Source organism: Pseudophryne corroboree, chromosome 7 (genome assembly GCF_028390025.1).
Source record: "Pseudophryne corroboree isolate aPseCor3 chromosome 7, aPseCor3.hap2, whole genome shotgun sequence".
NCBI lineage: Eukaryota > Metazoa > Chordata > Amphibia > Anura > Myobatrachidae > Pseudophryne > Pseudophryne corroboree.
In genome coordinates, this window is record NC_086450.1 from 512595267 (window position 1) to 512611729 (window position 16463).

The following is a 16463-nucleotide window of genomic DNA, read 5'->3' on the forward strand; positions in this document are numbered from 1 at the left end:
TGTAATAGGGTGTGCAGGGTTTGGTGAGGGCATTCCGATGGTGCGTAGATGGAACTGTGCGCTACGCAGAGATAGCGCTGTTCTATGGATTGGCCTGGTGTAAGTGCGCTCTAATAGTGATGGCGGCTGTGAGAACGTTTACAGATACTGGTGGCGCAGTCACATAGATATGCACTTGTCCGCATATGGCTGAATATGTGCTTCTGGCTCTGTGCATGAAATGTGGGGTAACTTCAGACGCATTCTAACCTTCAATCCCAACACTGACTATTGTCTCCTTCCAGGGTAATTGTTAGCGCCCCCCTGCAGCGACTGGACGCCAATAGAACCGGCCAATTATATCGCTGTGACCCCGAGACCAGGAGCTGCGCTCCAATCACCATCAGCGGTAATCACTTACATTTCTCCGCATAATCATAAGTGTATGGGAATATCATTGTCAGAGCCCCGGGACTGGTTCTGCCTGTGTCTGATGCAGTATTGGCCCGTATACACTGTATATACAATCTCTGAGTAACACTGTGGGGGGAATATCATTGTCAGAGCCCCGGGACTGGTTCTGCTGGTGTCTGATGCAGTATAGGCCCTATACACTGTATATACAATCTCTGAGTAACACTGTGGGGAAATATCATTGTCAGAGTCCCCGGGACTGGTTCTGCCGGTGTCTGATGCAGTATAGGCCCGTATACACTGTATATACAATATCTGAGTAACACTGTGGGGGGGAATATCATTGTCAGAGCCCCAGGACTGGTTCTGCCGGTGTCTGATGCAGTATAGGCCGTATACACTGTATATACAATCTCTGAGTAACACTGTGGGGGAATATCATTGTCAGAGCCCCGGGACTGGTTCTGCCGGGGTCTGATGCAGTATAGGCCGTATACACTGTATATACAATCTCTGAGTAACACTGTGGGGGGAATATCATTGTCAGAGCCCCGGGACTGGTTCTGCCGGTGTCTGATGCAGTATAGGCCGTATACACTGTATATACAATCTCTGAGTAACACTGTGGGGGGAATATCATTGTCAGAGCCCCGGGACTGGTTCTGCTGGTGTCTGATGCAGAATAGTGCCGTATACACTGTATATACAATCTCTGAGTAACACTGTGGGGGAATATCAGTGTCAGAGCCCCGGGACTGGTTCTGCCGGTGTCTGATGCAGTATAGGCCGTATACACTGTATATACAATCTCTGAGTAACACTGTGGGGGAATATCATTGTCAGAGTCCCCGGGACTGGTTCTGCCGGTGTCTGATGCAGTATAGGCCGTATACACTGTATATACAATCTCTGAGTAACACTGTGGGGGGAATATCATTGTCAGAGCCCCGGGACTGGTTCTGCTGGTGTCTGATGCAGAATAGTGCCGTATACACTGTATATACAATCTCTGAGTAACACTGTGGGGGAATATCAGTGTCAGAGCCCCGGGACTGGTTCTGCCGGTGTCTGATGCAGTATAGGCCGTATACACTGTATATACAATCTCTGAGTAACACTGTGGGGGAATATCATTGTCAGAGTCCCCGGGACTGGTTCTGCCGGTGTCTGATGCAGTATAGGCCGTATACACTGTATATACAATCTCTGAGTAACACTGTGGGGGAATATCATTGTCAGAGTCCCCGGGACTGGTTCTGCCTGTGTCTGATGCAGTATTGGCCCATATACACTGTATATACAATCTCTGAGTAACACTGTGGGGGGAATATCATTGTCAGAGTCCCGGGACTGGTTCTGCTGGTGTCTGATGCAGTATAGGCCGTATACACTGTATATACAATCTCTGAGTAACGCTGTGGGGGGAATATCATTGTCAGAGCCCCGGGACTGGTTCTGCCGGTGTCTGATGCAGTATAGGCCGTATACACTGTATATACAATCTCTGAGTAACGCTGTGGGGGGAATATCATTGTCAGAGCCCCGGGACTGGTTCTGCCGGTGTCTGATGCAGTATAGGCCGTATACACTGTATATACAATCTCTGAGTAACACTGTGGGGGAATATCATTGTCAGAGCCCCGGGACTGGTTCTGCTGGTGACTGATGCAGTATAGGCCGTATACACTGTATATACAATCTCTGAGTAACGCTGTGGGGGAATATCATTGTCAGAGCCCCGGGACTGGTTCTGCCGGTGTCTGATGCAGTATAGGCCGTATACACTGTATATCCAATCTCTGAGTAACACTGTGGGGGAATATCATTGTCAGAGCCCCGGGACTGGTTCTGCTGGTGTCTGATGCAGTATAGGCCGTATACACTGTATATACAATTTCTGAGTAACACTGTGGGGGAATATCATTGTCAGAGCCCCGGGACTGGTTCTGCCGGTGTCTGATGCAGTTGTTAGGGTATGTTAACCTGTTCAGGTCTGGTCTATAAACTCTCTGCAGTCATCAGTCAGAATTCTGTTTCTTTTGCAACCGGTTGGAGATCAGTGAATGAAAAGGCGACACAGGATCATGTGTAACCTAAGCAGTCCATAGTTGACCTGCCTTAGGGTCCATAATAGGTTTATTTTATAGCTTAAAGACAAAGGATTCATGTTTGCCAATACATTTAGCCAATCAGAATACACCATGTATGTCTCAAAACTTGTAATACATCAATTGTCATACAAGATTATAATTAGCAATTAGAACATTCTAGAAAATGGTTATTGCTTTGTTTATCAGTCTTTCGGACATAAACTCAAAACATTCTTTCCAATTAGCCTTGGATACATCTGGCGTTGCCTTGTCCTTGAACACTCATGCTTTAAAACAAGATATTTGGGGTGTATAGTCTGAATATCTGTATAATATTTTTAAGGACACATGAACACATTTTGTGATTAACAGTAAATATCTTAATCAATGCAAAAAAGCGTGAATCAATATATTTGCTATACTGCTGAAGCTCCTACACCATCATTTCCCCTCTTTTTGATTCCACTTTTTCTCCCTATTCTACCTACACTAGGCCTGAACTATTCCATTTCAGTAAACCAGTCCTCTGGACTTATAGCCCAAACCTTGGGGATTACCCCTAACAACAACCAAAGGATAAGCAACTTCATTCTTCTGGCTGGAGAGTCACTGTCAACTTCTTCGAGTGGGATGCATGTAATCAGGTATCACGACCTTTCACCTTAATTTGAGGTAGGCATGGTTAGCAGCACTTGATATGGACCATCATATCTTGGTTCAAAGGTCTTCCTCACATGTCTCTTTAAATAGACCCAATCTCCTGGATTTAGCTTATGCGTAGCTGATCCTTCTGGGTCTGGAATGGAAGAAAACACTCGGCAATGGAGGTTAGTCAATGTTTTACAGACCTCCTGTACATAACCTGTTAAATCACCATGATTATGTTGTAATTGTTGTGGATAATATCAACCTGTTCTTAGAGCTGACCCAAACAATATTTCATATGGAGTCAGTTTACTAGGTCTCATGGGTGTGGTCCTAATATTGAACAAGACTATAGGTAGGCATTCTGCATCTGCAAATGCATTTCCTTTAGCTTCCATGGTTTGGCTATTAGTATGTGCTTGTACCTTGATTATGCCAATCCTTTTAGGTAGTTCCAATGCTCTGAAGAGTTCCATAATCAAACTGGCATGTTTGATGGGTTTTCCATTTGCACCTTTGAAGTCCCTACTTTTCCAAATAACAGCGTAATCCTGGGACTAGATGTTAGCTGTCATGTTTTCAGCATGTATGCAGGCTCTGGTCATTGCTATGAGTTCTGCTTCTTGTGCTGACATTCTTGGTAGCAATGGTCCAGAGTCTATGACTTCAGTTTCAGTTGTTACTGCATATCCTGTCCTTGGGGATCCATTGTCATAATATCTTGATCCATCGACGAACTGGTTCATGTCTGGATTGTCCAGTGGTGTATCTTGGACATTAGGAAGAGGTAAAGTCTCTAATTCCATGAGGGCTAGGCAATCATGTGGAAATGTTTGTGCTGTATTTTCTGCGTCTGTAGCAGCATAATCCTCCTCATCTGACGATTTACCATCATTACCATTTCCCCCTCTCCTCCCCTCTTTTGAATCGTTGATGGGAAGGAGTGTAGCTGGGTTTAGTACAGTGCATCTTGTGATGGTGACATGGGAGGCACTTAATAGTGCTACTTCATATTTGGTAAGTCTGGCTGCGGAAAGATGCTTGCTTTTTTCTTGACTTAGTATTTCTGTTACAGCGTGCGGTACTTGTATACACAGTGGATGATCAAGCACAAGGTCTGTCACCTTTTCCTTCAGTATTGCTGCTGCTGCCACTGCTCGGACACAGGATGGTGCTCCTCTGATAATCGGATCGAGCTGGGCTGAATAGTATGCCACTGGTCTTTGTTTTGGTCCGTATTTCTGGGTGAGCACCCCTAAAGAATGCCCTCTGTTTTCATGGCAGAATAGGTTAAAAGGCTTTTTGTAATCAGGAAATCCCAATGCTGGGGCTGTTATTATGGCTTGCTTTAGTTTTCTTACTGCTTCTTCAATGGTGTCCCTGTTTTCTGCTGACGCCTCCTTTTTTGTTAATTCATATAGGGGATGCATCAGTAATGAGGCTGAGGGTCTCCATTCTCTGCAATAACCAATAAGGCCCAGAAAAACTCTGATTTCCTTTAATGTTCTTGGGGTTTTTGCTTGAGTTATTGCTTTTGTTCTTTCATCAGTAAGATGCCTTGTTCCTTGGGATATGCAGTGTCCTAAAAAGATAACTCTTTTCTGTACTAGCTGTAGTTTGGCTTTTGACACTCTGCAATCTTCTTCTGCCAAAAAGATGAGTAGTGATGCTGTTTCCTTATTTTCACTTCTCTTCTGTCTGTGCAGCAATAAGCAGATCATTGACATATTGAACTAACTGGGAGTCTGTAAAGTGCGGTCTCCATTTCTGCAGGATTAATGCCATTGCCTTTGCCTCTTGAGAAATCTGATAGACTGGTTGCTCCCCCTTGGGGTAATCGTGTCCAACAATATTGTTTACCTTCGTGAGTGAATGTTAGAAACTTCTGGCTTTCCCATTCATCAGTAGATAATCTGTTTTTCCCTCCTTTTGAATCTTGAGATTCAACACCTTTATTGATTAATGTTGGAAAAGGGTTGCTGAGTTGAGGGTAATACATCTTCTGATGGTTACTTGTCGCACTTTGGCAGTGCTACTTCATACATGGTCAGCCTTGCCACTGACAGGTGTCTGGTTCTTGCTTGTTGAAGCTTCTCTGTACCTGCATGTGGACCCTGGATGATAAGTTCATGATTCAGCACTATGCCTGTGCTCTTGTCCTCTTCTAGGACTTCTGATTCATCACTGTGTCTGTGCTCTTATACTCTTCTAGGACTGTTGCTGCTATCACTGCCGGTAGGTGCTCTTTGATTACCGCTGTCTGCTTGCTTGAGTTGTAGGCCACTGGTCTTCACCTCAGTCCATGATTTTGCATAAGGACTTCTATGTATGGCCTCCTTCTTTAATAGTCAGGTAGTTCTAGGGCTTGAGATGAGGCAACTGCTGTTTCCAATTGTTCAATAGCTTAATTCATCTGTTGCTGTATGTAGGATGCGGACCCTCCTCCCTTTCAGTGTTGTCATACAATGCTTGCATGTAGACTGGTGCTAGAGGTATCCGTGTTCTGTAGTGTCCTACTAGGCCCAGGAATGATCATCTGACTTGCCTGACACTAGTTGGCATCTTAGCTTGCAGTCTGAATCTTTTCCTTCTCACTTTTGTTAGATGTCTGGTACCTTGAGTGTCCTAGGAAGATTAACTCTTGCTTGACTAGCTGCAATTTCTCCTTCTGAGGCTCTGCAGTCTTGTTCTTCCAGAAACTTCACTAAGGACACTGCCCCTTCTTGGTACTTCTTTTAGTGGTGGTGGCAATCAGCAGTTCATTCACATCCTGTATTTAGCTGTGTGTTTTGTGGATAAATCACTTGGTGATATAGCCCCTCCACAGGGCTATCCTGGTCCAGTAGTATTGCTTCCTTTCTTCTACAACTGGTACTGCGGGAATGAGCCAATACTGAACTTCTGTTTTAACTTGCTTTTAAATGGCTTTTTGTTCTTTCCTTTGATAAGTTGCTGGAAAGCTAAACTTCTGCTGGTGTGTACTGTATTCTCCTTGGATAAGCTTTAGTACATTGTGCTTCAGCAAAGTCACTGGACATGTACTCCGAGGTCAAGAACTGGGCTGGTATTGGTGACTGTAGTTCTTGCATCTCCTGTCCTTTTAAGAATTTCTGATATCATCAGTTCTTGTGGTATCTCCCTCTGCTGTCTTCTGCGTGTGCTGGCTCCAGTATTCATTAGGCACAAACGTATTTCTCCAGTGGGCAAGGTGACTGTAATCATACCTTCTGCTGTTTCCTCTGGAGACATTATGTTCACTGGGGAGTACCTGAAGAAGCTTGTACTTCATATTGGCAGAAGAAGCATCATTCATTTGTCTTCTGGAACTTTTTCTGTCTTGTTCCTTATTATTTGCTTTAAACCCCGGAGCTTCTGTTGCTTTAAATCATTGCATTATCTCTGTAATCTTGCCATGTAGTACTGACCACTTGTCAGATGTCTTTCTTTGTCCTTCTTAAAGCAGACTTCCTTTAGTCTCCAAACGTTCATGCGACCTTCATATTGTTTCTCAACTTTTCTTTTTCCAATCACCTCTCTTTATGATTCATTCATTATTCTTCATACTTTGTCCTTTCTTTACTTGCATATTCTTTCTCACTACTGCTGGCATGTCATCTTCTTAGTCCAAGTCCACCCAGGCTGGTGTTTAACATAATGATGTTCATGCGGGGAGTTGTTGTTCCTCTTTGTCTTACTTTTCCTGTGAGAGATAGTCTTGTATAGCAGCTTGTATTTCAGGTTACATCTTTGCTTTCTTGCAGGGGTAGGGCTTAACCTCCCAATCCAGTCGTTGCAATGGCCTGATCTGTAAGTAAACGTAGAGGAATCTGGTTGTGCATAAAAACAGCTCTTGAAACCCTTGTGTCTCCTGTGGGTAAAGTCACTTTTATCGAACTGCCAGTGATGACTGAGTACACTGTTGCCGACACAGGAGTTGCACACCCTCATATTCTATCATCTTATGTGTCGTATAGTGACTTTATCATAGTAAGTTCTGATGGACTCAGTCTTCTCCTGTTTCAAGTCTGGGGCTGCTGGTGCCCTGAGTGTCTGTGCATGACACCATCTCTTAAGTCTTGTCATGTACATCTTTCCACTTTCAAACGTTGTTCTATTTTCCTCTGTCGGAACGTCCGTTATGGCTGGGCAATCATCTACTGCATCTGCTTTTAACATGGTGCTTACTGTTTGGGCAGTTCCTGGTCCTAGTATAGCCTCACACAACTGGTGGTAGTCGACCCATGCCGGTGTCCATATGGTTTGAATTCTTTCCATATAGGCATAATATGCTGTTGGGTTTTTTCTAGGATCTGGGGACTCTGCAACTATATTTGCGAGGTCATTGCCATACCATGGTTTGTGGTGTTGGCTCTGTACGATGTATGGTTCGTTTGTCCTGGCTGCATTATCTGGGTTGCGTATTCTCTGTACTTGTGCTGGATACAGAGAAACAGGCAATGATGACCGTCTTTCAGTATTTCTAGTCGCATAGATATCTTGGCATGGTGGTTCATGGGGTGAAATCCAGTTTCCACAATTTGGGCAATGTTCATATCCTTCTGGAACGCAAAACTGACATACCGGACACAATCTTTCTGGAAAATATGTCAGTTTATTCTGTACATTATGTACCTGGGCATGAAAAGCTGTAGAGGCTGTGTCTTGACCCCTTGCTTCTCCTCTCCGCCTGATTTGCACCCTTTCGCCTATAGTTCCTGATTGTGGACTATTGTTTACTGGACTCATAGCTTGATTCCAGGTGTCCACCACTCGTTTAAACATGAGGGGAGCTTTAGGTGGCTAGTTTCTTTGGTTTGATCTTGTTGGGGTTTCTTGTGATAAAGTATCAGGACACTGGGGCATACTCTGTACACATAGCTCAGGTAAATCATTCGGGTTTTCAACCACAGATCCTTTCAAGATAGGGCTGATTATTCGTCACTCTTTTCCTGGTTCATCTCTTTTCAATTTCACTGTTAGTGAGCTTGCAGATGATCCAATTCTGTTCATACTAGGGGTACCTGGGTGTGCATGCATGTCTGAGTGAGTATAGGGGTGGGGTATAGTGTGCAGGTGCTGTTGCTGAAATTACAGGCAGTAAGTTTAACGCTGGTTGTGGTGCTATTGGGTACTCTGGTACAATGGGGAAATCATTTTCCTCATCTCTTCTTCTATTTTCTGCTTCCAATTCTTTTGCTACAGTGATCCAGATGGATGCTTGATCTCTACAATTATGCTTAATTATCCAACTCTTGTTACAGGAGGCAAATTTTTCCCATTTCTCTAGGTCTAGTGTCCCTTCTGACGGAAAACCTGCTCTTTTGAAAAATTTTACTTATTCCTTTAAGAGCTTTCCTCCCCTCCCTGTTACTAACAATATCCACGGGTTTGTCGGGCCCTGACATCTTTACAGACCGCGCTCCCTTGCCTGGGTGTGTGTGCGCGGAACCCCTCCTGATGTGGTATTTTAGTAACCCCTTATGAGGGAATTAAAATCTCCTTGTGAGACACTGACTCTGAAGAATCTCTTCTATCCTTGTACCTAAAGAGCTCCTTAAATCCATCTGTGGACAAATGACTGGGGTTGTAGTGTTGCTCCTTCCTCCCTGTATTGGTGGAAAATCTATTAGTACTGCTCCCCAAGTGAGACCTGCATAATAGATTATTTTTTCTGGATCACTGAGATGCGTCCCTAATATTATTGTTAAGTCACTCCAAGGGTCTATCCCCCTGCCTATATAGACTCCTGCTTGTACCAGTACCCCTGTTGTTCCTTGTGTTTCCTTTCAGACAGTAGCTGTTCTTTATTACTGACCCAATCCTACCCCTTAAATGTCTTGCATAGGGACATCAATATATACAGTACAATGTGTGCAGGAGAATCTAGTTGCTGACACTGGTTCCATTATTTAGCAGACACCCGACTCCCCCCCACCTTTTCAAAAGCATATTGACAGAGTACATACAACAGTGCAAGGATCCCAAAACAAGGATGACAATAAGTGCTATATCTGACACTCTCGACCACCTCATATCTGGTTTTCTGTCTTCTGGATACCCTCTTACTGCTATGTCTGTTATCTGTGTGCACGGCAGCTGTTTGAGGCTGTACGGGCAAATGGGTCTTAGACCTGGGATTATGTGGTTCCTAGGCCAATAGGTTATGATGTTAGACCAATCATTCTCAATGTAATGTTCCAACAATTCCCTTTTTTAAATGACAACCTATTGTACAATAAAATTCATCATCATTTTCCACATAACCAAATGAGACTTCAGTGCTTGTAATTGCCACCAATCTCTGTGCTACGGACTCTTTGTATTTTCTTAACACAACAACACAGGTACAAGATATGCATACACCTCTTTGGTTATTTATCAATTCAAACTGTTTATCAGCATTAGAATACACCTTGGCCATACGCCACCTTTTAAAAATGTAAAAGTTTCCTGGATATCTGATTAATTCCCCCTGTGCACTTGTGACAAATTAGCTGAAGATATTTACCCACAATTTAACAATATAACATACATGTATGGTACCTTAAAAAATGTCTTCTGACTGACACTGGGCTCTTTAAGATATTCTCTGATCTTCCCAACTGGACTTCCCCAGATACATTCAAGAAGCGCTGAGTCAAGTGAGCAGGTAGAAATCTACACATTAAATCTCACCTACCGGTTTTTTTATCAGCGGTTCCTGAAAGTCAGCGGATTTGTTGCCAGTGGAGGAGATGCTGGAAAATCCCCGGACGATGCTCCCAAAAATGTTAGGGTATTTTAACCTGTTCAGGTCTGGTAAATTAACTCTCTTCAGTAATCAGTCAGAATTCTGTTCCTTTAGCAACCGGTTGGAGGTCAGTGAATGAAAAGATGACACAGGATTATGTGTAACCTAAACAGACCATAGCTGACCTGCTTTAGGGGCCGTTACAGGTTTATTTGTATAGCTTAAAGACAAAGGAATCATGCTTGCCAATACATTTAGCCAATCAGAATACACCATGTATGTCTCAGAACCTGAAATACATTAATTGTCATACAAGATTCTAATTAGCAATTAGAACATTCTTGAATATGGTTTATTGCTTTGTGATTATCAGTCTCTCGGACATATGCTGAAAACATTCTTCCCGATCTGTCTGACTAGCCTTGGACACATCGGATACATCTGGCGTTGCATGTCCTTGAACAATTCATGCTTTAAACAAGATATTCGGAGTATATAGTTTTCTGAATATCTGTACAATATATTTAAGGATACATGAACACATTTTGTGATTAACAGTAAATATATTAATCAATGCGAAAAAGCGTGAATCAATATATTTGCTATACTGCGGAAGCTCCTACACCATCACTGGTGTCTGATGCAGTATAGGCCGTATACACTGTATATACAATCTCTGAGTAACACTGTGGGGGAATATCAGTGTCAGAGCCCCGGGACTGGTTCTGCCGGTGTCTGATGCAGTATAGGCCGTATACACTGTATATACAATCTCTGAGTAACACTGTGGGGGAATATCAGTGTCAGAGCCCCGGGACTGGTACTGCCGGTGTCTGATGCAGTATAGGCCGTATACACTGTATATACAATCTCTGAGTAACACTGTGGGGGAATATCATTGTCAGAGCCCCGGGACTGGTTCTGCTGGTGTCTGATGCAGTATAGGCCGTATACACTGTATATACAATCTCTGAGTAACGCTGTGGGGGGAATATCATTGTCAGAGCTCCCGGGACTGGTTCTGCCGGTGTCTGATGCAGTATAGGCCGTATACACTGTATATACAATCTCTGAGTAACACTGTGGGGGAATATCATTGTCAGAGCCCCAGGACTGGTTCTGCTGGTGTCTGATGTAGTATAGGCCGTATACACTGTATATACAATCTTTGAGTAACACTGTGGGGGAATATCATTGTCAGAGCCCCGGGACTGGTTCTGCCGATGTCTGATGCAGTATAGGCCGTATACACTGTATATACAATCTCTGAGTAACGCTGTGGGGGGAATATCATTGTCAGAGTCCCGGGACTTGTTCTGCCGGTGTCTGATGCAGTATAGGCCGTATACACTGTATATACAATCTCTGAGTAACACTGTGGGGGAATATCATTGTCAGAGCCCCAGGATTGGTTCTGCCGGTGTCTGATGCAGTATAGGCCCGTATACACTGTTTATACAATCTTTGGGTAACACTGTGGGGGAATATCATTGTCAGAGCCCGGAACTGGTTCTGCCGGTGTCTGATACAGTATATGCCGTATACACTGTATATACAATCTCTGAGTAACGCTGTGGGGGTGAATATCATTGTCAGAGCTCCCGGGACTGGTTCTGCTGGTGTCTGATGCAGTATAGGCCGTATACACTGTATATACAATCTCTAAGTAACACTGTGGGGGAATATCATTGTCAGAGCCCCGGGACTGGTTCTGCCGGTGTCTGATGCAGTATAGGCCGTATACACTGTATATACAATCTCTGAGTAACGCTGTGGGGGGAATATCATTGTCAGAGCTCCCGGGACTGGTTCTGCCGGTGTCTGATGTAGTATAGGCCGTATACACTGTATATACAATCTCTGAGTAACACTGTGGGGGAATATCATTGTCAGAGCCCCAGGACTGGTTCTGCTGGTGTCTGATGTAGTATAGGCCCGTATACACTGTATATACAATCTTTGAGTAACACTGTGGGGGAATATCAGTGTCAGAGCCCCGGGACTGGTTCTGCTGATGTCTGATGCAGTATAGGCCGTATACACTGTATATACAATCTCTAAGTAACACTGTGGGGGAATATCATTGTCAGAGCCCCGGGACTGGTTCTGCCGGTGTCTGATGCAGTATAGGCCGTACACACTGTATATACAATCTTTGAGTAACACTGTGGGGGAATATCATTGTCAGAGCCCCAAGACTGGTTCTGCCGGTGTCTGATGCAGTATAGGCCCGTATACACTGTATATACAATCTCTGGGTAACACTGTGGGGGGAATATCATTGTCAGAGCCTGGGACTGGTTCTGCCGGTGTCTGATGCAGTATATGCCGTATACACTGTATATACAATCTCTGAGTAACGCTGTGGGGGTGAATATCATTGTCAGAGTCCCGGGACTGGTTCTGCCGGTGTCTGATGCAGTATATTCCGTATACACTGTATATACAATCTCTAAGTAACACTGTGGGGGAATATCATTGTCAGAGCCCCGGGACTTGTTCTGCCGGTGTCTGATGCAGTATAGGCCGTATACACTGTATATACAATCTCTGAGTAACGCTGTGGGGGGAATATCATTGTCAGAGCCCCAGGACTGGTTCTGCCGGTGTCTGATGCAGTATAGGCCGTATACACTGTATATACAATCTCTGAGTAACACTGTGGGGGAATATCATTGTCAGAGCCCCGGGACAGGTTCTGCCGGTGTCTGATGCAGTATAGGCCGTATACACTGTATATACAATCTCTGAGTAACGCTGTGGGGGGAATATCATTGTCAGAGCCCCAGGACTGGTTCTGCCGGTGTCTGATGCAGTATAGGCCATATACACTGTATATACAATCTCTGAGTAATGCTGTGGGGGAATATCATTGTCAGAGCCCCGGGACTGGTTCTGCCGGTGTCTGATGCAGTATAGGCCGTATACACTGTATATACAACCTCTGTGTAACACTGTGGGGGGAATATCATTGTCAGAGCCCCGGGACTGGTTCTGCCGGTGACTGATGCAGTATAGGCCGTATACACTGTATATACAATCTCTGAGTAACACTGTGGGGGAATATCATTGTCAGAGCCCCGGGACTGGTTCTGCCGGTGTCTGATGCAGTATAGGCCCGTATACACTGTATATCCAATCTCTGAGTAACACTGTGGGGGAATATCATTGTCAGAGCTCCGGGACTGGTTCTGCCAGTGTCTGATGCAGTATAGTGCCGTATACACTGTATATACAATCTCTGAGTAACACTGTGGGGGAATATCATTGTCAGAGCCCGGGACTGGTTCTGCCGCTGTCTGATACAGTATAGGCCGTATACACTGTATATACAATCTCTGAGTAACGCTGTGGGGGAATATCATTGTCAGAGCCCCGGGACTGGTTCTGCTGGTGTCTGATGCAGTATTGGCCCGTATACACTGTATATCCAATCTCTGAGTAACGCTGTGGGGGAATATCATTGTCAGAGCCCCGGGACTGGTTCTGCCGGTGTCTGATGCAGTATAGTGCCGTATACACTGTATATACAATCTCTGAGTAACACTGTGGGGGGGAATATCATTGTCAGAGCCCCGGGACTGGTTCTGCCGGTGTCTGATGCAGTATAGGCCATATACACTGTATATACAATCTCTGAGTAATGCTGTGGGGGAATATCATTGTCAGAGCCACGGGACTGGTTCTGCCGGTGTCTGATGCAGTATAGGCCGTATACACTGTATATACAACCTCTGTGTAACACTGTGGGGGGAATATCATTGTCAGAGCCCCGGGACTGGTTCTGCCGGTGACTGATGCAGTATAGGCCGTATACACTGTATATACAATCTCTGAGTAACACTGTGGGGGAATATCATTGTCAGAGCCCCCGGGACTGGTTCTGCCGGTGACTGATGCAGTATAGGCTGTATACACTGTATATACAATCTCTGAGTAACACTGTGGATGAATATCATTGTCAGAGCCCCGGGACTGGTTCTGCCGGTGTCTGATGCAGTATAGGCCGTATACACTGTATATACAATCTCTGAGTAACACTGTGGGGGGAATATCATTGTCAGAGCCCCGGGACTGGTTCTGCCGGTGTCTGATGCAGTATAGGCCCGTATACACTGTATATCCAATCTCTGAGTAACACTGTGGGGGAATATCATTGTCAGAGCTCCGGGACTGGTTCTGCCAGTGTCTGATGCAGTATAGTGCCGTATACACTGTATATACAATCTCTGAGTAACACTGTGGGGGAATATCATTGTCAGAGCCCCGGGACTGGTTCTGCTGGTGTCTGATGCAGTATAGGCTGTATACACTGTATATACAATCTCTGAGTAACACTGTGGGGGAATATCATTGTCAGAGCCCGGGACTGGTTCTGCCGCTGTCTGATACAGTATAGGCCGTATACACTGTATATACAATCTCTGAGTAACGCTGTGGGGGAATATCATTGTCAGAGCCCCGGGACTGGTTCTGCCGGTGTCTGATGCAGTATTGGCCCGTATACACTGTATATCCAATCTCTGAGTAACGCTGTGGGGGAATATCATTGTCAGAGCCCCGGGACTGGTTCTGCCGGTGTATGATGCTGTATAGGCCGTATACACTTGATGGTGTAGGAGCTTCCTTTAAATGGCAAATATATATTGATTCAAGCTTTTTCACATTAACTAAGATATTTACTGCTCCTCACTAATATAGGTTCGTGTTTCTGAAGGGTTAAAGGGTCTATGTTCTTCTCTTGCTGTATTGCTACAGAGACAAGAATGTCTCGATGTTTTCTATTGTGGTTATGACCTTGCAAAGCTATTTTCACATCCCACACTGAAACTATGTCTTAGTTTCGACACGTACCCCTGTCCGTGTACGGAAGCCCCTATATGGACATAGAGCTCGTGATACCCTGCATGTAATGTCGTATGCTACTTCTATTTATCCAATCATATGCTTGCACATATTGTATACACCCATGTTTCTTATCTATATAGTACGCTGTAATTTTTACAATAAACAGAGTGATTCTTAACTACAGCTGCGTGCTTACTCTTTGTGTTAAGAGTTACTCTCACGGGTACCTAAGGGGTCATCAAATCGAGGTGGTTCAGAGATATAATCCTTACAGTCTGGGGGCTCAGTCCGGAATCCAGCCGATCGTCCCCTGATCGGTAAGATAGAGAATTTTGTTGTCTGTCTTGTCCGCTAAGGGATTGCGACCATCTACTGGATCTGAACTCACTCCGTGTTCCGGGAACACATGACAAGGTAATATTTAAGTCCGAGACTTAATGTTACGTAGTTTTATGTAAAGGATTTTTTTTAAGGCGTCATAAACAGGTATCAGGGATACCATAGAAGGACCAGGGGTCCACGTATTTAAGGCGTCATAAAACAGGTATCAGGGATACCATAGAAGGACCAGGGGTCCATATAATCTTTAAAGGCACAGGTATCCGGGATACCATAGATGGACCAGGGGTCCAAATAACAACGCCTCCTCGATTTGATCACCTAAATATTTGTATGTCTGTCTTATAAGTACTCATATTGTAATTTTTCTATTAAGGACACTCAGTGAACGGGTGGTAAGTGCACGGACGCTGAGTGTCAGAGGACATTGTTGTTTACAGTGATTTTAAGTACATTTGAAAGTTGATTTGTAACAAATAACATTGTCCACGATTGCAGAGATATTAATTGTACGGGTGGTAAGTGTACGTACATTTGGTATCACAAGTTGTGCTGTTATTCCTTATTTTCTCTGTTCTGTCTCTGGTAGTTTGTGTAGGGAATATGCACTCCCACATGTTACCAATGATCTATGATCAGATCAGCTGAATGCATACATAGACTATTGTTCCCCTTCCCTGTTATTTGTGAATTCTTTTAGAAATATATTGCGTGGGTGGTAAGTGTACACGCACTATATGACACTGTGTTTGGAACAATCTATGTTTTTTTTTTATTTTATTTTATGATAAAAATTGTTATTAATTCAGTTTAGACACGTTAGTTACTTATTGGTAATATGGGATCAGATCAGAGTAAAGAGACTGAATACCCCCCTCCCCTCCCGGGAGAGACCTGCAAGGAATATGTTGCTCGTGTCTCCCCTACAAATTACTACCTTGTTAACCCCTGGCTAGACAATTTAGTGGGATGAACTGAGTGAACATCTGGACGCAGTGTTTAAAACCCGCTCGTCCCTCCCAGTAGCAGTAGCTTGCAAACAGAAACCTAGTGAGAATGTGACTGAATTCTGGAAGAGAAAAAAAAAAAAATGCTGGTCAGAGGAAGCAGGTCTCACCCTAGTAAATACTGACAGCTTACTTATTTCCACATTTATAAACAACCTGCTGCCTTCTGTGACCTTGACAGTAAAACAAAGTGTTTCCAGTTGGACCTCAGACAACATTGAGGAATTTGCTAAACACTTATATGAGAAGGAAGCAGCAGGCTGTTTTGACATTAAAAAAAACTACTCCTAATGTACCAACCCACAGTTACCAAAACCCCCGGAGGCAGCCTAGGAACTCCCACCCCCAGCGGGACATCCCACAGAATAGAGGTCCCCCTGTACCCCCAAACAAGCGACATACATCCTGCTT

At 44.2% G+C, this 16463-nt stretch overlaps 1 protein-coding gene across 1 annotated transcript in view; it reads left to right on the plus strand.

The window, feature by feature from the left end:
- The first annotated feature begins 237 nt into the window (after positions 1-237).
- Positions 238-16463, plus strand: part of LOC134945906 (integrin alpha-M-like) — a 163832-nt gene continuing 147606 nt past the window's right edge. Inside the window, exon 1 of the mRNA XM_063935463.1 lies at positions 238-388. The gene's annotated coding sequence lies outside the window, so the exon portion shown is untranslated. The remainder of the gene's footprint in view (positions 389-16463) is intronic.